Below are 25303 nucleotides of genomic sequence, written 5' to 3' on the forward strand. Positions count from 1 at the left end.
GTGGTGCCCAGTGATAGGACAAGAGGTAACGGGCACAAACTTGAGTATAGGAAGTTCCACCTAAACATGAGGAGGAACTTCTTTACCTTGAGGGTGGCAGAGCACTGGAACAGGCTGCCCAAGGAGGTGGTGGAGTCTCCATCTCTGGAGACATTCAAAACCTGCCTGGACGCATTCCTGTGCAACCTGCTCTAAGGTGGCCCTGCTCTGGCAGGGGGGTTGGACTAGATGATCTCCAGAGGTCCCTTCCAACCCTATGATTCTATGATATCCTTCTATGATGATATGCTAAGGCTGTGGGTTGGGAAGTAGGCTGAGTGTCTGTGCAGCTCAGCCTCCCTCTCTCGTCTCTGCGTCGCAGTAACTTTGCAAGCATAACGTGGTGGTGACTTTCCCTTCAGCCTCTCCATGCTCACCAGGTCTGGCCCAATTCATTGCACCGACTGTAGGGAGTCAGGTCCTGCCCTTGAAATTATGACCTCCACCATCCTCCTTCAGTCGCCTGCTGAGGCGGCTTGAGTGGGAAATGAGGACTCGGGCAGGCTGATTTTGACTCTAACAATGCTTGTATTTCACTGGCCATGTAAGGACCCTGAGATGGCTGGACTCACTCACATTCTGTTAGGTATTTACAGGCAGGAGGACAAATGCAGGTCTCAGGTGCTATAGTCTTTCCCTACCTGTCAAGGTTGGTATGAAGAGGCTGGACGTGGCCTTGGGCAACCTGGTCTAGTGGGAGGTGTCCCTGCCTATGGCAGGAGGGTTGGAACTCGATAATCTTCAAGATCCCTTCCAACCTAAACCATTCTATGATTCTGTGATTCAAAACCTTCAGCTGTTGCTTTGTTAGGGGTCTTACAAGTCAATATAGATATGATCTGTATGTACCATAACAGAGGAAACCTTATCAATATATAGATAAAGTATATTATTTTATTACTTGTCAAAACTACCGTGGCCAGCCCTCCCCTTTAGTACATATCCTTATATATAGTTTTTAAAAGCAGTTACTTTTTGATAGCCAAAAAAGAGATAACAAAATTCCACAGATACAGCTGTTCAGTAGAAGATTCTACCGCATTGATGACCTACATTTTCTGAAATTAGTAATAATTTTGCAGAGTTGAGTATCCCACTAGAGACATTTCTATAAAGGTTATCTCATCTGAAAATGGGGTGTGTCACATGTGGAGATGAAAATTTAAGTTAGAGATAGATTTCTCCTTTGAGACAGAGCTGGAGTTGGAGAGAGGTTATTTATCTAGCTACAAAACTCCAGAGCATGTCCATCTTTTCAGGTCCAGGACATATACATTACAGCAAAGCATGAAAAGACCGGGACACACACTTTTATTCTCGCTTATTTTTTAATGCTTTATATAGCGGTTGCTTTACCACATCTAAGTCTGGGCAATCAGGGAACAAAACCCCACAGAGCTCTGGTGGAAGACAGAGATGTGATCACAACCTGAACTGCAAGCTGAAAGACTCAGTCCGTGAAGAGTTTGCTAAAATATCAGCAACTTCACTAAGAGACGCAGTTTTTGGCTTACTGAAATTATTCATGAATTTGGCAAGAGAACAGAGGTGAAAAAATTGTGGTGTTTTCTAATAGAATGTTCTTAGTGAAATGCTGCAGCTTGTAGCTCTTTTATGGAGACACTGGAGTACTCAAAAACATACCAATTTTCGTGTTTGAATACGTATATCTCCAAGCAACTGACGAGCAAGGAAGAGCACTACCAAACGCCTCGCAAGGAGCCTATTTGAATTAAAACAGCTAAATGCATTTAGTGCATTTAAGTAAATGTGTGACCCAAAATTCACTCAGAACTTTGCATTTTGCACAAGTCCTTTCCCTTAACAATGCATTACATACCGACGACACCAGAAGGCAGGAAGTGTAGGAAACAATAAATTCCCATTGTTGACACAATTTTCTTTCATAAATTAAACCAGACATTCGCTGACAAGCCTGCCACAAAGAATATTCAGCAATTGCGACTCCTATTATTAAGGTTAGGAATGTGTCTAGCTAACGTCAATTGCATCCACTAAGATGAGAAAGCCTGTCTAGCTAACATCAATTGATTTTATTAAGATGAGGAAGCCTGTCTAGCTAACATGTCCTCAGGCGATCAACCAGGAAACGTGATCTTTCATAAAGTTTCAGAAAATGCCTATCCACTGCTGAGCATGAGTGAAAGCATCAGGACTTTACCTCTCTGATGAATATGACTCGGACAAATGACTTGTTTAAGTGATGCTACTTCCAAGCTCACAGCATCATTAGTGACTTTCCATTTTTATGGGAATCAGAGAAACAATAAGAGAGGCATTGTTAACTTTTGTCATGTAAGGGTGGGAAATCTAGCTGATACCAGACTGGTTTTCCTCTATCTTTGGATTAGTAAGCAAGTCCAGATCCTTTTGCCTTGAAAAGACTGGCCAGAATTCTCGCCCAAGGACACACACCTTCTCCTGTGGGTGATGTACATGCTCCCAGTGGTAGCTCGCTGGAGCAGGGGGCAGGAGGAGTTTTATTCTGTCCTTTGGCATCATTTGGCCTATGGTGGGGCACATGTGCAATGTCACTGGCACATACTATTTGCCTTTCCTCCTCTCTTAACCCTCAAATGGCTGAAATCAGGGCAGGGAGTTTCCCTTCACTTTTTGAAGGAAATGAAGTTATTGGCCTTTCTCCTCGGCCTCTTTCATGAAAAATAGCATCCTGGTAGTCCTCTGGAGTCTGCATCCAAGATCATTAAACAACAGCAATAAAAGCTTCAGGAGTATCTTCCAACCATCCCAGACTTCAGGAACCAGTGGTTGTAGCTGTGGGACCTAGCTATAATGACTGCAAAATTTCTAACTTTTTTATGTATGAGAAATCCTAATTTTGTGCCTAGGAAAATAACCTGGTTTTGGACACAATGCAGTGTTATCCTTTCTGGCTCCAGTTTTTATACCTTCTTCTTTTTACTGAGATTGTCTTTGTTGAGTATAGTCTCTGGTTCAACTTGTCCCTTCAGTTAACTTGTCTTGGATCAGTGTTATCATGTTTTTTTTCCCCCTCAATTCTCTTGTCTATGGCAAAGTGGTCTGTAAAGGAAGTTTAATAAAAAAAGAGAATTTGTGAACTCCAGATGTTATACTATATTTTCTGTTTGTTCTCAGCCTCCTAAATATCCCTGCAGGTCTCCTTCATTTTTGAGTGAAAACCAGCAATGGCATACCCAAGACACAGGTACCACGAAGCACATCTCTCGGGCTGACCTGTGTGACAGACTGTGCAAGCCAAAGTCACTGGGACGGTTGGCAGTGGAGGTCAAACAGTGAATCTTGCAGATGAGTAGACTGAAAGAGCATGGAAGCAGCCTTGCCCTAGGGCATGCTCAGAAGAAAGGCTTGGTCGCTTAGCTTCTGCAAGTCAAGTATGTTCTTATAGGACCCATGTCAGTGTTTATACAATAAATGGACCTTTCCACACGTCTTGCACCTGTGATATAGGCGCAATATACTTAACCACCCCAGTAAGGTTCAGAGACTCTGTAGTGTCTCCTCCATTACCTGTGCAAGTCCGGCACTGTTCCTATTATTTCTACAAGTCTGCCCTTTGCAAGGGGTATTTCTGGCAAAGTGCCTGGCTGAGGAAAGTACCAGGAATACCTGAAATAATCACAGAATCACACAGAATCACAGAATCATCAGAGTTGGAAGGGACCTCTAGAGATCATCTAGTCCAACTCCCCTGCTCAAGCAGGATTGCCCAGAGCACATTACTCAGGACTGCATCCAGGCGGGTCTTGAAAATCTCCAGAGAAGGGGACTCCACAACCTCCCTGGGCAGCCTGTGCCAGTGCTCTGTCACCTGAACCTTAAAGAAGTTTTTCCGTGTATTTGAACGGAACTTCCTGTGTTCTAACTTGTGCCCATTGCCCCTCGTCCTGTCACTGGGAACCATTGAAAAGAGCCTGGCTCCATCCTCCTTCAACCCACCCTTTAGATACTTGTACGCCATAATAAGGTCTCCCCTCAGCCTTCTCTTCTCCAGGCTAAAGAGTCCCAGCTCTCTCAGCCTTTCCTCATAAGGCAGATGCTCCAAGCCCTTAATCATCTTAGTTGCTCTTTGCTGGACTCGCTCCAGCAGTTCCCTGTCCCTCTTGAACTGGGGAGCCCAAAACTGGACACAGTATTGCAGTTGTGGCCTCACCAGTGCAGAGTAGAGGGGGAGAATGACCTCCCTCGACCTACTGGCCACACTCTTCCCTATGCAGCCCAGGATTCCATTGGCCTTTTTGGCGACAAGGGCACATTGCTGGGCCATGGATAATTTACTGTCTACAGTAAATATACAGTAATATACAGTAATATATATTAAAAAACAAAAGTAAGTAGAAAAAGCATAAAACTTGGGGATATAAAAATAGCAGGAAACACAAGGTTTAGGGACTATTGACATACAGACATATTGACTACAGATCATTAAACCCAAAGAATCCTGGGCCAGACTTCTATCCTATGTAGAACCAGAAGGAAAATGGCACAAGTGAACCCCCTATCCTTCCCCAGGTCAGGCATCGCCGATCTTTAGTTCTCAGGAGAGAAACTAGGGAAGAGGCCCTGCAGCCTGTGTCTTTCAGGACCTTTCCCTCCCAAGAAACATGCCTCCGGTCCCCTCCGATCCCTTGGGGCTGGCACCCTATTTAAATCCATCAGCTGGTACTCTTGCCCCTTGGCTGATTCCCAGCTCCTGTGTGCTGTTGTCACATAGAAGGCCAGCTGCTTCCCCGAGTCCTTTTGGGGACCATGTGCTCCATTGGAACGGGACGTATTTAGCAGGGAGGGTACTGGAATGCCAGTCAGGCTCACAGAGACCTCAGTGGGAACCGGTCTCAGCCCCTGATGCATAGGAAAACAGAAGGTTGCTTCAAGGGCACTGGGCTGGTGTCCAAAAAGAAACAAGGTCAGCAGTGAGAAAAAGGGGAGAGGGAGCAGTAAATATTTTTGCCCGGTGTTGGTGTCAGGCACACCAGCCTATTCTTGTCACCCCACCCCCTTTTTTCCACAAGGGCACAATATTAGCTGTCTTCCCTGGTATTTCCCTGCTATTCCAAAATGTGTTAAAAATGAACATCTGCATGCCAGAGACCACTTTAGTTGGCTCTCGTGGGACCCTGGGGTGATTCTTATTTGAGCTTTTACTTTAAAATATTTTGTCTCTAGAAAACGCTGCCTAATGTTGTCTTTTGCTACTAATGGCCTGGAAAATCTGTCATCTTAGTCCTCAGACAAAAACTCATCTTGCGCTTTCTAACTACAGAACAGATATTTATTGAACATGTCTCATCTGCAGCAGTATTAATAAGGTTACCATCTTTGTGTAGTAATAGGCTTATGTCATTTTGTCTTATTACCAACACATTTAACACACTTGCTGTCCCTAAACTTACTAAGCATATTTTTCTCTGTAATAGCTTTAGCTTTGTGTAAGAGTGTATCTACAAGTGTATTGTCTTTTCATTTTGCTTGCTGTATATTGCCTTTTAACATCTGTGTTCATCTCCTACCAGGTTTTAACAGATACCTTCCTTCTTAATTGTGGAACTGTGTCACTTTGGCCATTCACAAAGTCATTCCATCAAAAAATTTAATTCATTTTTGATTGGCTACATTTTCCTTCCCCATCTACCCCTCTCACAAGTTTCAGCTCCTTAACCTTTCTAAATCTATCATCTGTTTTATATTGAGACTACGTTTTGTCTGCCTGGACTGAATATACTCCCCTTGGTAAACGTTTGTCCCGCAGCAACCCTCAACTTCTTGGTTGTTGGTAAGTCTTCACTCATTATCATGAGAACTAAAATATTACTACCCATTTGTGACAGAGTCTCTGCATTTTGGCTGTTTATTACAAATAATTAACAGCAAAATATAAATTGAACAAGCACCAGATCCTTCTGTGGTTTTTATTTATTTATTTTAGAAGACATTGTGGCCTGCAATGGAATAAATCTGCCTTCAGGTTGTATGAAGTGAAAAGCCAGAGTTAATCCATCTGATCAGTTATTCACAAATTAATTGTAAAGGTGCCATTCAGAATCACAGCTGCCTGTGACAGAAGCCCTTTCCTCCAGTGCTTTTGCTGAGCTCTTGGTCCTAAAACATTTATAAGTTGGGCTCCTAGCCCAGACCTACGTGTGTTGGCGACGGAGACGGAAGGAAGTGACTCTACGGTGAGCCAAAGAGCTGCTGCATTGACTGATGAATATTTAATGGAGAAACACAACTGAAATATTTTTATAGCAACAAGCACAGCTACTGATTGGGAATTGAAATTAACGTCCTCTTTGTACAAGTATGGTATTTTATTTCCTACCACGCGTGTAGCTTCAAGATGCTTTTGCCTTTAGGTCTTTTTGCTTTTAAGATTACAGTAGTAATGATAGATCGACACAGTTTCAGGCCTGCAAAGACTGCTAAGCCTGCTACAGGGACTAATGCAGATAAATGGCATCCTTTCCAGGCAGACTTTATGGTCCAAAACCAGACACACAGGACATTCCCGGGTCACTTACATTTTATTGCTTCAGCTGAGATAATTCACATGATCTCTTTTATTCATCCTCCCATTCTAGAAGCCACCTGGCTTCTTCATCTTCTGTTTCACAGGCATTTACAATACAGCTGGTAGTCAAGGTTTACTGAGAGAGAAGCCAGATAAGGGGCAGATGTGCATTTAATTGAAAATAAAGGCTGCCTGTTTGTTAGCAATAAATCAGTGAGCAACACGGCCCCAAGCACATAACTCTGGTCCACCTACTCACTGGTTATAGTAATAACTTAACATTTCCATAGCTCTTCAGATTGCTCCATCTTCATGCTGAATAACCTCCTCAAGTTGTTTCACAAACACGGAAGTGTGAGATACAGAAAATTTAATTGCACAAGCCCAAGGAGGCAGCACAGTCCACAATAAACCTACATAACACTTAAGCAGTTGGTTTCATCCGGCACACAATATAGTTGGCTGTCACCAAGAGCTGGTTAAACCTTATTCCCTTGCCCCGACTTGTTGTGAGTCTGTGTAGGGGCAGAACTGTCGGTGTTGCTGCCTCTAATGACCCAAGGCTTTTAACGCTCGATGGCTCCAGGGGACGCTGGTGGGCTGGATGCCTGGGAGATGTCTTGGGAGGTGCCAAAAAAACAACTGAGAAGGAAATGGGGTTGAAAGTGAAGATGAGGTTGACAAAGGTAAAATCTAGACAACATTGAATATGAGAGGTAGGTTTTGCAAAAGAGAGAAATGTGGAAGAGGAAAAGGGTGCTGTAAGTGGAGGGGAGGTAAGACTGGAGTATTGGGTATGGGAAGAGAACAGGCAGACAGTGGCTGTCCTGTGATGGAAGGCAGGTAGGAGCTATAAGGCAGGGGAGGTGTAAGAGCGTCAATCTATGTCAGGTAAGCTACTCCCCGTACATCTGAACTAATTTACTGTGCAGTGGCTGAGTATGCGATCTGATCACCTATTCATGGTGGCTGCAACATCAACCCAGCGGCTGCTGAGCCAAAGCTGCTGCCTGTGGCTGGACTGGATGTGAGGGTTTGACACCGACCACCGTTAGCGAAACAGTTAGCTTCCATGGACTCATCTGTGATAAGGGCTTTAATTCCTCATAGCCCTCAATGTCCTGCCCGAACCATCTTTCTAGGAGACAGGGGTGCTTATGAGACATGGGTCACAGGGCTGCAGGGGCACAGCTGTACAGCATGGGGTAGGAAAGGTGAGTATGTGAACTGTATAGTCCGGGACGATTAATTTTGTCACAAAGCCAGTATATACATCCTAATAATCTGGAGTGAATCCAAAGGTCAATCTCAGACATTCTGGTATGACTGTGGGCAAACAATCTAGCACCCTTGGTCCAAGTTTAGCAAAGAACATAAGCCAGGCTTGATACCAAGCATATGGCAATGGGAAAAATATAAAATGGTATACAATATAAAATGGTATACTTCAAGAAATCTAAGGAAAAGCATTTTTGGGATAAATTTCTATAACTATTTTCCATGGATGCAGACTATCTAGAAAAGACTCTATTTTGACTTTCCATGACTTGAAACACCCTTCAGTCCAAACCCAAAATGTTTGATTTTTTTCAAATGATTGATTCTTTTCAGCTTAAAGCCAAAAAGTTCAACTCAGGAAAGCTTTTGCAGTATCACTTAGATGTGCTTTTTGCTGCTCGACAAATGGGAGGCTCCTTGACCACAGAGTAGCTCCTGTTCTGCACAGACATGTTGCCCTCCCGAACTGCAGTGGGATGCTACGAAAACCCCTAGCAGATACAGCCCTTGGGGAACCCAGCCCAGGGAGAGCGGTGAGCAAAGAGCACAGAGGAAACGGGCAGAAATCACTCCCACAGTGAGTTGAAATGAAACATTTGTGTTTAATGTAAAACAAACAAACAAACAAACACACCAACCCAACACAAAATCAGTTGCCCCTGGAAAAATATTTTGGTGAAAACCTCTCTGTCAAAGCCTGGCAAACTGCCTCTTCCTCTCACTCCAAACCACCCCCAAAGCAAACTTTTCCTTGAGCGCACGTATTTCTGCATCCTGATAATGGCTTGGCAAGCAGCGAGTTGTGGCCACTGCTACTAGCTCACTAATGCCCTGTTTGGGGATAAAAGGGGCAACACCATGCTGGTAAAGTAGCACCTGTTTTGTACGAACACGCAGAGGCCCTTAGCCAGCTCGGACCGGCATAACTAAGGCGGTACAAAGCCTTATCCCCGACTTCTACTCAGTGAAAAGTATTTAAACAGATAGAAAAGTAATTATTCCAATTTAATTTATTCTTATGAATTTGGATGGTTGAAGTCTACAAGGCAAAGTTTTATATATGTTCATTTGTTTATATACTAGATTTTTTTTCTTATTTAACTATTTTGGCCAGGTTGGATGGAGCTTTGAGCAACCTGGTGTAGCAGGAGGTGTCCCTGCCCATTGCAGAGGGGTTGGAACTCGATGATCTTTGTCCCTTCCAACCCTAACGATTCTATGATTCTATGAACTCCAGTTACCGCAGTTATTACAAAAAGCGTGCAAAGTCTTGCCTTCTCTGCTCAGAACCTGCTTTTATCTTGCTTAAATTTTGCCTTTGAGTCTAGGCCCTGTATTATGCATTCTTACAGCATCTAGCACAGTATCTCAGACATGGATTTTAAAACCCATGATACATGTTAGATTAAAATACTGGGATTCGTGGCTTACACTCACTGAGTCACCGCCTTCCGCTGCAGAGACGATGATTGTTTCACCTCTGCTGTTCGGCCCGGGCACTTGAAGCTTCACATAACCATGCTTTGAAGTGCTTCTTCCAAGTTCACAATTTACTGTTTGAAATGTCTGATGTAATGCTATCTAATCCTTTCCAGGGCTTCAGGGAAGACAAGCTTTCAATTTGGTGAAAAATGTATTTCTGTAAGGCGATTAGAATAAAATGAAATAGAAACCACTTGTGGAGTGATCGTTGCAAGGCAGCTTGATAAGGGTCTCTTTCTGAATGAAACAGAGGCCGGCTCCTGCCCTGCTAAAAGCAATGGCAGGTTTGCTGTCAGCCTCCATAAGCTCCAGATCAAACTACAGCTTCCATTCAGGACATTTTTTTATTTGTTTTTAATAAGGTTGATGTTCAGGAAGAGGTCAAATGTAAAACATAGGACCTGTTTTATAGGATACTCGAATCCCTCTTTTTTTAAAGCAGTCATATAGATTAGAAGTTATACGTGGAGGACCTGAGTAATCTTACACCTGGTAGCAATCACTACTCTGCATTATGCACTCCCTTCCCAACATCATACGTGAGCAGATGGGGTCTTTCCTCCAAGGGTGCTTTTTATTCATGTTCTTGAATTGAAGTTATCACTGTGATCTTAAACCATTTTTATTAGAGAGTCTGTTTTCAATCAAGAGAGAAAGGGGGCTTGCAATGAAGAAAAAACACTGCTGGCTAAAATGAACCACTACAGAGACAAAAATAAACAAAGAGGAATTTCCTCAATGCCCTACTTCATCTTCCTTTTTCCTTTTTATTAAATAAAACATACTAAATAATTTAACATAATATTGTTTTTATAAGCACTGTCATTAAAGTAGTGGCTTGTCTAGAACAGAAAGAAACAGCTTAGTTTCTTTCCTTCTTTCTTTCTTAGTTCTTTCTTTCCTTCTTTCTTTCTTTTCTTTTCCTTTCGTATATATTCAGTTCATAATCAGACAGGAAATAAGAAACCCTTAAGGAGGAAATTTAGTCTCTTAGAACTCAAACAGTCTGAAGGAGTTAAGGCAAGGGGGTGTTTTGCTGCTTCACTTTCTTGGTCCTCTTGTATGTGACTCCAAAATGGGATATGAGAGGAACTCCATCCTAATTTTCAGTGCCCCATCTTCGAAAAATAAAGATGTATGCAGTTATAAAACAATAGTAATGATAATAATACACTCTAACAGTGGTAGTTCATGGAGAGTCCAGCTGAGAGCCGGACACGAAAAATGCACAGGTCACGTTTTCCTAGATTAGGGAAAGTGTCTGAAGATGGATTACAAGGTCTGTGTAACCGCAGTGGGGTGGTGGGAGATAATTTGCCATTGCAACCACCTTCTCTGTTCTTCTGCCCACAGTTACCAGCTGCCCCATACTGGCAGGAAGACAGGAAGGGCATCTATCTTCACCCAGCCCAGAGCTGGTAGCACTAATACATGCTCAAGGGACTATTAAGCCAATGTGCCCAACCACGGTGGCCCGCTGGCCACACTGCTGGTGAGGCTGCAGGAGCCACCTCTCTTGCAAAGCCCTGAAATCTGCCCAGAACAATTCATTAGTAGTGGTTGGCCAGAGCTGGAAGTTTAGATTAGACTGCGCCGATCTGAGCTGGTTGAGCCCAGATTAGGTTTCAGGTGTTGACATACAGACATAGCAGATGAAATGCTGATAGCTGAGGTGGTTACGGTCTCCAGCTGCCTCCCTGGGTGTTGCCCACTCTTGTCCATTGCCACCATTTGTGGCAAGAACTGACAAATCACAGGTAGAAGTGAACACTTGTAGTTTGTTGAATTAGGAAGTCAAACTGAATTTGTCAGTGGGCTGGGGCAGCACACCACGCTCACATCATTTAGGAGCAACTTCATGCATAGTTCAGGCTTGCGGGCTGCAGTGGCGGTGGGAGAGAGGGGTGGAGAAGCTACCACAGCTGGGGGTGATAGCTGTCACCGCAGGCTGAGTTGTATCCTGCTGCTTTTGTAAGTCAACATCCTTAACCACTTTCTTTAGGGTAAATGTACCATGACCCCAGAAGCTGTATTTTCAGCAGGCTGAGTTACGGCATGGGGGGAACACAAACTCAGCCAGTTTTTCAAGCTCACCCCAAGCCAGCTTGACTCGATCCCTTCCCTGAAATTCTTACAGTCTCCACAGATCTTACAACTGGATGCAAATACAGTCGATTGAGTTCTAGTGAAATGTTGAGGCCAGCTGGAGTGGACAAAATCAAGATAAGCTTTTTAAAAACAGACTAAACCACATCACATCCTTTCCAGGGAAACTGCGCAAACATGGTAGCAGCAATGATTAAAAAAAAAAAAAAACAAAAACAAAAACCCACCAAAACAACTGAAAAATACTTTGCTAGCACTCTGGGAACTACAGAGTTAGTGAACTCCCAAGAGATTTGGGTATTTGGGTGGCCTGTGTATGGTACATATATCTTATGCTTCAAAGAACCATTTCCCCCACGCTTAAATTATGGCCTTTTCTACTTGCACAAGCTCAAAAGGCCAAAGAAACCAGTTCTGAGTTAGCTCAACTTTTCGCGGCAAAAAGATCACCCTAGTACAATAAAGCCACCTCTTCCAGCTTCGTGCTGGGAAGTTGCAGACCGTCTTGCGGATGGGAATAGAAAGCCATGTAAATATTTCATGACCTACCATTGAAAGGAGAGCGAAACAGACTGAACGGTTCCCAAAACAAAATTGCATCAAATTTTCCAGTTTTTAAAGTGGATTTAATGTCTTACACGTAGTTTCAAAAAGCTTTATTAAAGTTGCGACTTCAAACAGTAACCTCTTCTCCCCTAACTTACAGAGCCTGGGATTTCAGTAACTTAAATTCATTTATGAAAACCAGGAAATTTTTGATTAAAAATTCCTTTATGTACTTTGCAAGAGTAGTTCAATAAAAGGTCGAATGTCCCACTTGCATGAACCACATCCCAGGCAGGCCAAGGCTTATAATGTTGAATATCTCTGTAAATAAATAGCCTTCGTCACTTTATTTTTCTAAAGAAACATAGACTCTCACTATTAATGTGTGAATAGTTGGGGTAAAATTAACAACAACTTGAATTTCCCCCTCCCCCAACACAGCAACATTTCTGAGATTTAAAAAAGTCACACTTAAAAATAATTTGGGTGCCTCTTTTAACATCCAGATTTCAACTGGAAGTCAAAGAAAGTCAAAGATAGAAGCAGAAATACCGTGAGAAAAAATAAACCCATAGTATTTCAAGCCGCGTGCAATACAAGAGGTAAGGGAACAGACTTTGACAAGATTAACAGCTAGGCCTGTGTGCCAAAAAATTAAAGGTCTCCCATCGTTATCTTACACTCTCCCTTACGCAGATTCCTGGACCAGATCCTCAGATGATATCAGCTGGTGGGTGCAGCTACATTCATGCGAGAAGCATTACAGTGATTTAAGCTAGATGATAATCAGCCTCACCAGTTTCGGGAAGCGAGTTTTATTATTCATTTGATTGAAAGGTATTTTCCAATTGTTGTGAAGTGGGAAATGTGTTTCGAATTCATCATTTTTTAAGCCTCACACACATTGTTTGGCAAACAAGGATTGTTTTGGTTGTCCGGGACTCCTCCATCGCATCCTCCCAAATGTGAGATTTCCCTCAGTTCTCCAATGGGCCATTCTGGTCCAGTTAAACACACAGTGGCCAGCTTTGCAAAGCAGTAAGCCTGCTTTAGAATGAAGCCTTTTGGTTTCATCTGTAATCTTTGTGGAAAAACTGGACATTACAGTAGAAGGATTATGCTAAATTGCTTTCTGCCACTGAAGCGCTGGACAAAGCAGTAGTTCAAGGCATGGAATGAGCATTCTGAAATAAGCACTTAGTCACCCAATATAGCACTAAGAAATTAACCTAAACGATTTCAATTTACATATGTTTGTAATTTGCATCCCAGCTTTACACCTTACAGAGACTCCCTTGTTTGCTGTTACTGTAGTAAATGTTTGTTCACAGGCTGCTTAAAATCAAGCCGGGAGGTCAAGCTGGGACCAAATCCAAGGCTGACTGCCTTGCCCTGTCTGCATGCCTTGTCTGAATATCCTCCCAGGGCTCAAAACAGTTTGGTGGGCTTGAATGGCACAAGGCTGAGTCCAAAGTCTGCTACTGCAATACAGGGGTTTCCCAGTTATGCTGGGATCTATGAATCAAACCAGAGACCTTCATGTGAACGTTTTCTCCTACTACCACTCCTTGTCTGTACTGAATTGCTCTCTGGAGGATACTCTGGCTTTCTCTCTCGCTATTACTCTTTAGACATTTTGCAGGGGATGTGTCGACTTTCTTTGGATACATAAATTCGTATCACCTTCAGATGATCATATCCAATGAACAATTTCAGGTGCCTGTGAGTTAGAAGAGGTAACCTTCACGTGCATGGCTTTGGACTGGTATCCAGAATTTTATTCCTAGTCTTTCTGTATCAGACATTAGCCAGTTTCCTGCTCCTCTCTCCTCCCACTCTTCTCCATCAGATGCCTTTGCGGCTTGATGCTTCTCTCCTGTGAGTTTTTACCTTTCCATTTTCCATTTGGCAGAGAGAAATCTCCAAATGGAAAATCTCCATGGCAGGATGAGGAGCACCAATGTTGTGCGCATCAACAGCACCACCCAGTTCTGTCCCAGGTAAAGGAAGGAGTCAACCAGGAGCAATGGAAATGCAGATGTTTGTAGGGCCCAAAGGGCTGCCTGTAGCTTTCCAGCTGACACTAGATGATGTAGTCTATGTGCTTGTGCATCTTGTGCTGTGGTCTTAACACACGACTCTCCTTCATTCTCCTTTCAGACTAGGGTTCCTTCTGCCTCGCCGGTGAAACTGAATGGTGTGGAGATGGTTCTGTGTTTTCAGGTGCTAAATTCCCTTTGGAATGACAGGATGTTGTACAGCATCTGCAATCAGTAGATATATATAGATAGATATACGATGTTCTCTGGGGTGCCAGAGTGTGTAGTAACAGGGTCATGCAAGTCCATCCCCAGTGTCCAACAGCTGCGGGGACCCATTTCAAACTGTTAGTGCACTTCAGAACACAGGAATATTTATCCATGCAAAAATAATAGTGTTTTACAGAAACGGCCCAATGATTCTCAGTCAGGGTCATGAACCCCTTGAAGGTCATGAGAGCGTTCAAAAGGGTCATGAAATTTTAGACAGCAGAAGTTAGCAGCAGCTCAGTTCCTCCAGAGGCAGACTGAGAATAGGCTGTAAGTATTGGCTGTCAGTGCTTGCAATAACAAGGGAATTGCTAACTACCCCACCTTTAATTGCTGTCACTGCTCAGTGCTGGCAGGGGCAGGGAGGAAAGCGCGTGCACGTGCACCCAGCAGTAGCACCCTTCTCACCATCTCACCCTGAAGGAATGGAGCTGCAGTGTGCTTGGGAAGGGACGGTCACGTGGCAAAAGATGAACCCCAAGGGGAAACGCGCTTTGTAAATGTTTGAGAAACTCTAGTAGAGCATAATGCTTCTGCATGAGAGGAGGGTGAGGAAGGCAGTGCCTCTGCTGCTGGGAAGGGTCTGCCTCGGGGCTCGGTGTTTGGTAACACCACCTCATCCATAGTCTTCAACAACCTCTGCCATTTTGTTTATTGATTTTCTGCTTCCTGCAGTGTTTTATTTCATCAGTTTAAGGGTCACTACAGTCTTTTCATTTAATTGCTATACAAATGATTTAGCTGGCTCACTTATTTCCTTTTTTTCTTTACTCCCATACTCTGTGGACCCTGCAGAGCTAAATTCCGGTGTGAAAGGTTTAAGACTCCAGACAGTTGTGAAACTACTTTGGCAAATTAGCATCTTTGGTTGAGATTAGTCTTGAAGTTGTTATGTGACATCTGAAGACAAAAACCTGTAAATCTTTCTAAAATGCTAGGCCAATAGCTTCGATATGTAATAAATACTGAAATTCTGTAAAACATTGCAATCCATTTTATCATCTTTTCTAAACAGAAAGAGCAAAGTCAGGAAATTCATTGCTGAGGAGTTATACTTTTCTTTGAACCTACTTGATACTAAACATTTGGGCAGTTAAAGCAGCCAGGTTTCAATGTAAACAGGCAAATGACTGAATTAAATGCACAAAGTGAACAGTTCCTTTTTCCATATGTGTTGAGTGAGCTCTTATGATAATGGGATAATAATGCTTTGTAATCATTTAGTACTTTCCAGCTAAAAAAGTACAGTAAAGCCTTACTCTTTCCAGCACCACTACTTAAATGTTATCTGTCTTACCTGCCTATCCTCTTGTAGGCTATAAATGTTGTATTCCTACCTGCCTGACTCTCTTAGGCCATAGATCTGTGCTCTCTAGGTGTACCAGCAAAAGGTTTACAAGCCCCAGATGCTCACAATTACCTCATCACCCAAAATTACCACTTCCTCAGAAGTGCCAGTTAAATAGCTCTGTTAATGCCTTAAATTCATTTTATTTAAATCAAGCCAGCCTAGCTTAGGCTAGTCTTTGAATAACAGACTTTTACTAAGCAAGTTTGCTTTGGCTAGAATAATTGCAGAAGAGACTGTAAGAGCTATTCAGTCCCCGCATCTGAGAAGGCAGTGTCCTAGATTAAGTGGGAAACGAGGAGCGGAGAGGACACTGGGGGATCTAACCACTTCAGCCATTACAGCTAGAACTTGAAAGAATATATGCCAGTGACATTATTAGCATGTTGCTGTCAATCCCCCTGCCTGCTTTCCCACTTTTTATTACCTGCTACTGTAATTTTCTCTAAAAAGTTTGGATTGTATCCCCTGCTGCATCCCGTGCGCAAGAAGGTCTCCCCAGTTTCCCCAGTCTGTTATGTTGTCTCTTTAAAACTCACCTCTGCTGTAATGCTCAGTAGCAGCTGATGGTCTGTGCTCTCTGCTGGCTGCTCTGATCCAAAGTAATATCTATATCCTTCAGCTCTGCCTGGTATGTCCATCACTTTTCCTTCCTCCTCACCCAGATTGACCGATAATTTCACATCTTTTCATGCTGTGCTGACGACACCTAGGATTGCATGGCCACGATCAGACGGGCATCCGTAGATACATCACAAAATAGCGGTAACATCAGCAGACGACATAAGTGGCTCCCCCTAACTCATGCAAGAGGACTGCTGCACAGATGGGGAAAGAGCTTGGATCTTTTGTTTCGGTTATTTGCTGTAACCACATACTCCTCCTTCCTAGCATCTCTCTCCAAAACATACATCAATTAACCTTTTCATTGCATTGAGCCTCTGCTTTTGCCTTTATGGCAATGGAAACCTCTGGAATACCAGCAGTCCTCAAGTAATGCTGTTGGAGCCCAAAGGATAGTGAAGTTGTTTATTTTAAGGGTTAAAATATGAGGAGAAAGAATGAAATAAATAGAAAGGACAAATTCACATGCCAGAATTGCACCTCCTATGTACAGAGTGGAAGGATGTTACCAACTGTCTGCAAATGTGAGGGCAGAAAACCTCCAAGGGGCTTCCTGGTGGCCCGGCTGGGACATTCAGGCTAGGATCTACAGTCATGGACTCAACTGTAAGACAAAATTTGCTGTGAGAGGTTGTTGCCAAGGGTCTCCTTTTCCCAAAAGAGCCGCCTTGCACCGATCACCTGGATGCACTCGCTTTGTCTGGGCTCTGCCATGGTCCAGCCCTATAGGCTCCGGGCTCAGAGGCGCTGACGGCTGACAGCCACATTTGCCATTTTGAGGGGGTCAGACTGGTGACAAGTTGTGACAATGGCCTGTGTTTAGCCATGGCAGTAGTTACAACCAGCACATCACATGGTGGAGAAGAGGCTGCGGCTTGTTCTCTCAGACAAAGGTGTCCAGGGGAGCATCTCCCATGGGCATGGAGGTGGGTATAATTGCACCGATGAAATGCCTACGGACACCCTGCTTTTAAAACTGTCTCTTACCACAACCCTCCAAACCATGGGCCATTATTGAAACTCTTCCCCCAAACTGCACTTCTTTGCACTAACAGCTTCTCTGTCTGTGGGGGGGAGGGTTACCAAGAGTGTACCCTGTGCTGTGCCCTTCGTATGTTGCTGTGGACTCCAAGGAGGGCAGTAGCCAAGCCGCCTGCGTCACCTCGGCTGTAAACAGAGCTCCCTCTCGCACCCCTCCCTCGCTGCCTGCCACACACCCTTCTCCCGTCCTCCACAAAGACGTGGTTTTCTGGAGGAGGCCAAGCTCCGCTTACCAATTACATCAGCTCCCCTCGGCGAGCACATATGCTTCCACTTCAGAGCCTTGTTTCATTTGCTTCTCGGCGCTGTAAAAAGGGGTTTCCTTGAAAACTGTTCTTCCAAGCGCGCAGCCTATGTTTTTCTCATTGCAAATAATATTTTCCTATTCTTTCTCGCGTGAATGTTTTCATTGTCCCCCGTTGTTCTCTCTCTGTACCGTTTGCTAATAAAATAATTGGGAAGTGTTCATAGTAGCTGAACTGTGCAGAATTTCTCCCTGTTATGTTCTTGCCTTTTTCCCACCCCTACCACAAAAGTAGTATCTCATTCCCCCTAAAACAAGATTTAAAGATGACAGCTGTCTTCTGTGTGGTGTCAATCAGCATAAAGAAGAGAAATGTGGACTGATTTCTTTAACTCGGTGCTGTACACGCTCATTACTGCAGTAATCCAAACATTCTCTACTCGCTGAATAAGGAAATATCAGAGGGATTTCTGGTTTGACAAAGAGCTATTTGGCTGACTACAGGTTTGCTGGATCGAGCTCTTGATAGGGTCTGCACAAAATCTTTGTTTATTTTGCTCTGCTGAGATTGTTCAAATGGCTTCTCATTATCATTGGGTGGGACTGAAGTGAAGCACTGATGTCAGTTTTGTGACATGTCCTGTTATTTAAGTAATTCACAGTTGAGGCTGGGACACATTTGACCTTCCTAAATAATTGGCTTTTTTTTTTTTCTTTAGCATGAATAAATGACGAAAGAACAAACTAAGTGCCATTGGCAAGGAAAGAACTTCTAGTAAACAAAAACCTCTTACAAGTTTATTGTAAATATCACTCTGGGTCTGTCCCTCCTAAATCACACAACACCCTATATCAAACCTATCTGCAGAGTTGTTGAAAATCATCCCTTGGAAGGGACTTCCTAAATTCAAAGGGTTTTGGACTGTTAATGCTTCAAGGCTTTGAAAAAACTCCAGTCCTCTGCTGAGGTTCAGACCTGTGAGGAGCCATACTGAAGTTAAAGGGTTTACTTACAAACTTAAAAGTTAAGCACATGCTTAAGCACTTTGTGAGAGAGCCTGGATGCTGACCCCGTGCTTGCAAGAAAGATGTCCCGGGCTGCAGTGCCATCGTCCTTCTTTGTGACAGCTGCTCCCGAGGCCCTCAAAGATGAATGAAGGAGTTATGATCTCCCGGGAGGTTTTCAAAGCAATAAGCCTTGAGGGAGCGTACACCCTTCGCTCTCACAATTACACTGCCCTGGTGACTTTGGCACTTGGGTTGTAATCAGGGAAATTTTCATTTCCCAGTTCTTGTGCAGTTGCTCGCACAGACGTGGGTGTGATTTTCACATCCACACAGTGCTCTGATGTGGGGTTCACATTTGTGTATCTGCTCGTGGAAATAAAGCAATAGTGGAGGATTTGGCTTGCACTCTGTGAAAGAGGTTTTAGAGGGTTACTGCTGCGTCCAAGCGTGTTTCACAGCTGACATTTGTCAATGAAAAAGCAGAGCTCAATGAAAAGGCTAAATGTTCGCAAGGAACCTCTTTACTGTGGGGTTAATGAGGACTTGAAAGGACTTGCACTCTGGCCTTAGCTGTGTATGTTTGTCTTTTCTTTTACTTTCATCTCTCCTCCCTGAGCCCTGGTCTCTTTTCATTCTTTTTTGCTGCTTTTAATTTGTGCCTCTGTATTAAACCAACCAACCTTCCGTCCTTCCTTTGCCCCTTCCTTTCTTTCTCTCTTTCTTTCTCTCTCTTCCTTTGCACTGTTTTTGGAGTCTGACTTTGATAGATTGTTAACAACAGAAACCACAAAAGTGCCCGTTGCTCGGACCTACTCATGGCCTCTTTTGCTAACATGCAAGGATTATTAGTGATAACGTTACATGGTAAACGATGTAATAGACTCAGAAGGAAAATTCTGGTTTTGTTTGAAGATGTAAAGTTTTAACTTTACAGAGTTTACCTCAGCCTTTTTTGATCTGCAACACATGGCCAGGTGAAATACAATATTTGCCCGTTTTAATGCATTTTTCTTTCTCCTTTAAATATAGTAAGCTCATAAAGAACTGTTACGTCTCATGCTTTAGAGGACAAGAGTACATATTGTCATGAAAAGAGTACTATGTATCCACAGAGAGTACTGTGTATCCTAATGGGACAAATTATTTGATGTTATTGCACATGCACTACCTGCTATGCTCAATAATACATAGTATAAATAAAAATATGAACCTGTCAGAATACTAATTTTTCTGTATTTTCCCCCACAAAGAGCAGTGTAAAAACTCAGGCAGATAAAGTGAGGCTGCTGTAACATGCAGGAAAGAGGTTTGTGAAAAGGCTTTAAATTAAAAACTAAACTTTCAAACATAGTTCAAATGTGTAAATAGAAGAATGTCTCAGCTCACTGATCCTGACATCTGTCACGGCATCTGGCTTCAGTGAGGCTAATCCCTGTTCCCAGTGCTCTGATATACCCTCCTGTTACCTGCCAATCCCTGGTTTATAAAGACAACATTTCTTCTCCTCGAGTCTAATGAAATTGTTCTTTAAAATTAATTATGGAATAATTGAGAAATAATAAATTAATGCTTCACCATGTAAAATGTTTTCTAGGACAACTTACTTAATAAGACATAGATTTAATGTAGGGATGTAGATAATGGGGTGAATAGACTCACCATATTGAGTGGTCCAGATTCCCAGTATAGATCAGTTATCTTAGTTTCTACAGGTCCTTATATTGCCTTCTTCTCTACAGGCTGCATTTATACCATAAATTTAACAGTGTGAAGGGATATTCCCAGGCCCTGCAAGTCAATCTTCTATAGTTTTAAATTATTAGAGAAGTTTCTGGCATATTTTTGGCCCATGTCAGCAGTTTCTCAAATTGTTCCCAGGCACGGTTCTGAGATCAGCACATGGCAGGAGCCATTCCCAGTAGGCAGTTGCCCTGTTTTGCAGAGCAAGAGATTTTATTATACTGATGTAGTATTTAACAGAAATTCGTAGTATTGATTTTGGCAGCTCTCCATGCCAGGTGGCCTCAGAGCTGGACAAGAGTTCCGGCCACAGTTAATTTTTATTAGAGATGTAGACTTAGCATCTAAGCATCCACTAGCTGTATGTTAAATGGCACAACTGATAGTATGACATATAACTGCATTAATTCTTTAGGAGAACAGTTAGGACAGTGTGTAGGCTTTGGCTTTGGCAGACCCAGCATAGTTGCTGTTCTCGTTTTGTGTATCGTTCCTCTCTAAAGGGTAGGTTGAGGAAATGCAGTGAACTCTGTGAAGATCTTTCCTTCCTTGGGGAGTTTATTCCTGCTTCTTAGACAGGAAAGTAGTTTAGGCCAAAGTGTAATGTACTGTAATAGGGAGAGAAAGACCCTTTGTGCCAAAGGAAAAGGGTTATCAACCCCGTGCCTTTGACATTTTAAAAGATTTTTAGGATACACTAAAAGGTAGGAATCTAGACCCTTCTCTTATCAAGATCTACATTCCTGCAGAGATGTCCTCCAACATCCAGGGCCTGCAGAATTTACTTACCTCCTAATACCTTAATGCCCAGATATTGTGGGATGCAAAGACATGTATAGTTCCTGTCAGTTTGTTGTCCACCAGAATTAGACTCTGGAGTTGCTGTGCACAATGACGTTAGCGACATCAAGAAAGTAATGAGCACTCTTAAATTAATCCCTAAATTAAGCAATTTTCTTTCCACACTTTTAATCTAAATGCATTTTGTACTAGGTCTGCATAATTTTTCAATGCATTTTTACTTGCTCACCTGCCTACCCCCCGTTTTGATTGGTTTAAGCCTCAGTAAGCCCTGTTTGACCAAAAGCTGATCTCATGCAAGATCTGGACAACACCAGTGGAAGAAGTACAGAGGTGAAAAAAGTAATGCTGTGTCCTCTTCACATTGATGGCGTTCAAATAATTTTCCTGTCTATCAGTGCTCCTTTTGCCAATCTCTGGATATACACTGGACTTCTTCTTGGCAATTATGTCTTCCAAACTTTATCAACTCCAGGACCTTAATGTTATTTTGTGCAATAGGCCTATTATCTGCCTGTATTCGTTCTAGTTTTCTGCGGTGGAAAAGGAGGTGGATTACCTAATATCCTGTGCTGAAAGATTGTAATACTAAACTCTAGTGGCAGCCATAGTAAATAAAATGCTGCCCAAATAACTGGCAAAGGTTATAATTATTTGCGCTGGATTTACATGCCTGTAATGCAGAAATCTACATCTAACCTGGTCACCAAAACCTCTTAAGGGCAGAAATAAGCTTGTGCAGAAAGTAATTCTTCTGGGTTTGATTGAGTTGTTTTTTTTTTTTTTGCCATCTACTAAGCTGAGACCAATTGTGTGCATTAAATTTCTCCTCACTGACTGTCAAATCAGCAAATTCCCAGCTCAGATGAAGATGTATACATCATGGACATCCATACATGTTATGAACTTCGTCCCTACTCAAACCATGTTTCCAACCCGACTAGTAATTTTGAAAACTAGATCTAAAGAAAATATATTGGTGAGATTTACATTAGGATAAAATGCCAACATAGCAAATATATGCCTATTCATTTGTATCATTTTATCATCTTTATAGGTTTTTAAAATCCTTCATACATGATAAAACACATCAGTGCTCTGTGCAGTCACAAATTAAGATTAGGAGAAAGGCCTGCATTATATACATGTGTACAACATATACACACATCCTTATGTTCACTAGCAACAGTTTAAAAAGACATCCATACGATGAGCTCTCTCAAGCCACGGGGCTAGAGATTCTAGCTCCACCAAATAAAATAAATTTCTCTCAAGTAAAGAAGAAATGCCAACAGCATTAAAAAAACTTGATAGAAGTACAAGACAGGGAATGTCTTAACAGGGGAGTGCTTGAATCAGCTCAATATTTGGTAATATTAAAGGAAAATCAAAAAGTTTTCTATTTTTCTCTCATTCAGGGTCTGGGTCTTGTAAATAACACAAAGCATACATTTGAAATGAAATTGTTTGTCTTGGTATCAATTCTGGAAAAGATAGCTATATACTTGGGGTTATTTTTGCTCATTTGGTCAGTGTTTTTTGCTAAATTAAGGCCTGCTTCACAGAGAATCAACAAGAAAAATGAAGTCATTGTTAGCTGATTTCATACCTATGCAGTCCTGCTTGGAAGTCCTGCCACCAACGACGTGTGCCATATGAACAAAATCTGGGATTAATTAAGTGAGAGTGAACTCCTAACCCGTTTGAACTGTCATGCTGAAGGTCTGGCACAAAGGATCCGGGAGTTTACAAAGACTAATCACCATTGCAGGGTCCTGTGGGCTACTCTTCACACAAATGCCTTTGTAGTAAAATGAGCCTTCAAAGTGACTGTTGCACACTGAGAACAACAAAGACAGCGACAAGGAGATGCTCATTGGACACCGACTTGCTTTTGTTCAAAGGCAATTCTTCGCTCTCTTTAGAAAACAAGAAATTATCTCAGCCTTAAAGTCGTCTATCTAATCATAGCTCTGTATACGCTGACATCCCATGGAAATACAAGCTGGAGAGGACAGATTTACTTTGGTAAATCTTTGGTAAAAATTGGTTACTTTTCCCGTGCAGCATTCTGATTATGATAAAGGTAGAGCTTACAAAAGTTTCTCAGTTAAATCAGCTGGAGATCTCTGCACTAAAGTGACATAAATATATGGGCCAAGAAAAAATTTCCTGTAATTCCTGAGTTCGAGCAGCTGCATCACGGACTTGGGCATAGACACCAAACCATGAAGCAGAGTCCACACTGCAAGGTCTACTTGAGATTATACAGTCTTTGTATGGTCTATTACTGCTGTCAGTTTTCTGGGCCTTGTTTTAGGCTGTGATTTAGAAGTTCCAACCTTGCTGGTGTATATAATGACCCTGTGTCATATAATATCAAAAAATATAGTTTCTGAGGGGCTGTTTGTTTTGTTTTGTTTTGTGAGTTGGGCATTTAAAAAATCTTGGGAAGTTATGCAAATCAAAGAAAAACAAAGTAATATTGACAATAACATTACTGAGGTGGCAAAGTCAAACACTCTTAAAACCACAATTTACCTGTGTTCAAAAAGGTGAGATAATTAGAGGGATTTGATTGAAAGATTTCTCAATTTTTCTGACACTTTGTGTGATAACCCTGTAAGTTCAGAACAAAGCCATCCCACTTTAGTCACTTATTTCCGCTCAGGTTGTTGCTTTATTTGCTTTTGTTTGGTTTGGTTTTTTTTTTTTTTTTTTTTCATTAATTCTGTTAAAGCCACATGTAAGTCTTCTCGTCAAGATCTGAACCCCCCTTTTTTTCATTTGTTCTATCTGTGTATGAAGACAGTCAATACACCAAAGAGTTCACTACAAGAAATCCTGACAGAGATCTACCCACTGACCCTCCCAAAAGCCCACTCAGACCTAAAGGTAAAGAGAAAGGAGCACACGTGTTGGGACTACCTGGTTTATCTTCAGTGGTGAAAGTTCACGAAAAGATGCTATTGAATCAATTTGAAAACACTACAATACTTTCTATTTGTTTCAAATGCATTTTATTCAGAAGGTCTTGTGGGTCTTTGGGGGGAGGGATGACAACACAGAGTTTGTAGAAAAGCTTGTGTTAACAAACTGAAAACCAAAGTTCTGACAGCACTCTGTTTCATGAAAGCATCTTTAAGGTTTTATTTCTATTTGAATCCTGAAGTGAAAGCAAATTTTGAAAGCAACCCTTGAAAGAGTTGTGACCAATTTTATTTGATGCCTCTGCTTTACTAGTAGGCAATACAAACCAGAGTGTCTTGCTTGGATTTAGGTAGCTCATGATATACTTCCCTTTCTTCTTTACTCTTTTCATATGCGTTTCTTCTGGGTTACTGCTAGATACAGTGAGTGTGGGCTCAATAGACCCTGAGAGCCTAGACCGGTGTTTCTGTTCCTGTGTTGCAACAAATAAAGGTCTCAGGTCCTTACTGAAAAGTTTTCAGCAATCAGGGATGGTGAAAAATTCGAGCAAAATGGTGGAATGAAGCTTCTTCATCTATGTATATCAGACAGAACTAATCTCTGTACCATGCGTGATCTCAGTTCTACAGAATTCAGAGAAGGATAAGAAAGCAAAAATAAAACCTTCAACTGTTAAACCAGTTCATCCTGTTTTCAAAAATGCAAGCAAACCCAAATGTAGAGCTGGAGCAGAGCTGAAAAGATCAAAGGGAAAGCAAAAACAGATCTGAAAACAAGGGGAGTTTGCTTTCACATCCTACACTTGGCTCTGAAAAACATGGCTGTGGCTAGACATTCTTGGCCGGGTCTGGCGGTGCCAGCTGAGGACATTGCCATAGCCAGCCCACTCCTGTTGGCTTGCTACCATGCCCTGAAGTGAGGCTGCTGCCTCCTCAGATCCTCTCTCTGAGACAGACAACAGGCTAAACCCAGCCTTTTTAGTCAAATTAAGCTGTGTAAGAAAGGGCCTACTGCCGATATTCCTTAGACTTGCCTGGCTGTGTGGCCACACTGGATGAGGAAACACCGTGCTGAGCTCTGGGGCCAACACGTTGGAGGAGCAATGACCATCTGTGCTGGGGCAGAGACAAAGCACTCGTGGCCAAGGTGCAGGGGAAAGGGGCTTGATCTCCCCATGGCACGGAGCAGCTCGTCGACTGTCCACACAAGCCTGGCCAAGGGGATATGAAGCGACTGAGGAGGCACAAGCCAACCCCCACGATCCAGGATGGGCGCAG

The sequence above is a fragment of the Vanellus vanellus genome (genome assembly GCF_965231255.1).
Source record: "Vanellus vanellus genome assembly, chromosome: 2".
Taxonomy (NCBI): Eukaryota; Metazoa; Chordata; class Aves; order Charadriiformes; family Charadriidae; genus Vanellus; species Vanellus vanellus.